Genomic DNA, 1,619 nt, shown 5'->3' on the forward strand with positions numbered 1-1,619 from the left:
TACTGTCATCTCCTCAAAGAATAGTCCCTTTAAAAACTCGGATGATACAGTTTGGGTATACCCTTTTGGGACTCCATTAAAAACTACTCTGAAATCGAATTTTTTAAAACTTTTAATTTACTACACCAAAAATGAAAGACAGTCATTATTGACCCAGGTGTTAGACAATCATTATTTTATTCGGAAACGTGACTCACGACCAACCCCACTGTTTCTAAAGACTGCTGCAAAGAGCTGTTTCAAGATGGAAAAGCTCATCTTCAAGACCACAAACCCACAGAGCTCTCACCTGGCATTAGTGATTGTCGGGTCCTGGGAGCTGGTGGACACTCTGGAATCTCTCTTTTCAACTCTGGAGCTAGAAACGGCCAGGGGTGGCACTGTGGCCTCGTGTCGCCGCTCCTCCCCTCGGCTGAGGCTGCCCTTGTTCAGAGGCACGTTACTATCAAAGATGTTGCTATCGGATGACTTTAGGCTAGAGGGGTCTGCCAAGAAAAGCACAGGACCCTTCTCATTTGTTTTTATTGCTTTCGGGCTTCCCTTCCCTCAACATCAATCTAGAAGCAATACATGTTTCTTGCACAAAATCTGAGTACAATAAGGCACAAAGAACTAAAGCCCACCAATTATCCCAAAGGTGTGTTTCTGAGAAAAAATTTCCTACATATTTTGGGGGGAAAATACATTTATCTTAGGCATGTGTATTCTCATGTTATTCTTCTACCACATGATTGTTTAAGGACTAAATATTCCCTGGTATACAATACAGTAACTTACTGAATTATTTTACAGCATTAACTTTTACATCATTTCCAATGATAAGATCCTGAGACATCCTCCTTGCGACAATCTTTGCCCAGCTCTGTAATGACTTCTTTACCACAAATTACTTAATTCCAGCTTAAATTATCTTTAAGTTTAGTGCCCTTAAGTTCATAAAAGCACAGGCCTTCTAAAAACGTTAGGATGAACTGTTTTCAATTTTTTCTACCACAAAGGAATATAAATACTGACTTTAGAAACAGGAAAAAGCACATGCTACAAGGGGGGAGAAAAGGTGTTCTTTATAAATCTTACCAGTAGTAACTGAGCGAAGTTTATCTAACACACCATGAAGCCTAAAAGAAAAAGCAAATTATTAAAGGCTTCCTTCAATTGAGAAACATTTTAATTGCCACTCCAAATTTGATGGCATCATAAAAAGCAAAACTTGAATATGAATGTTATTAAATGATATTGGACAGTATTAAAATTAATTTCCAAGTTTTATAGTAAAAAGGTTCTTATTAAAACTTTCTATTATTTTGGTGTATTTATTGAAACCTTTCTTTCACTAGGTTGTGTGTCTTGAAATTGCTCTTTTCAGCAGTTTTAGGAAACAGAGCAGTCATGAGAGATTTTTAAAATAAAATAATGATCTTCAAGATCTAGTTCTGCAGATGTAAGTCAGCTAAGGGTATCCTCTATCCACACCGTCCTGGCCTATAAGCAATGGAAGGTGGTTCTCCAAGGGCTACACCCTCTATGAAGCACAAGGTAAAACAAGATGGGGGCTCATGTACATGCTCCACAAATGATCACTTAAGCAGAGTCTAAGCTGGTTTTTAACTACTTACTTG

The 1,619-nt window shown here is 37.9% G+C and overlaps 1 long non-coding RNA gene across 1 annotated transcript in view; it reads right to left on the reverse strand.

The window, feature by feature from the left end:
- Positions 1-438: 438 nt before the first annotated feature.
- Positions 439-1,619, reverse strand: part of LOC123521398 — a 9,399-nt gene continuing 8,218 nt past the window's right edge. The window contains exons 2-3 of the long non-coding RNA XR_006679845.1: positions 1,078-1,118; positions 439-485 (exon numbers count right to left, since the gene is read on the reverse strand). This is a non-coding gene — a long non-coding RNA (uncharacterized LOC123521398). The remainder of the gene's footprint in view (positions 486-1,077; positions 1,119-1,619) is intronic.

Source organism: Echinops telfairi, unplaced genomic scaffold (assembly GCF_000313985.2).
Source record: "Echinops telfairi isolate 266 unplaced genomic scaffold, ASM31398v2 ScPeMD7_18;HRSCAF=68, whole genome shotgun sequence".
Taxonomy (NCBI): domain Eukaryota; kingdom Metazoa; phylum Chordata; class Mammalia; order Afrosoricida; family Tenrecidae; genus Echinops; species Echinops telfairi.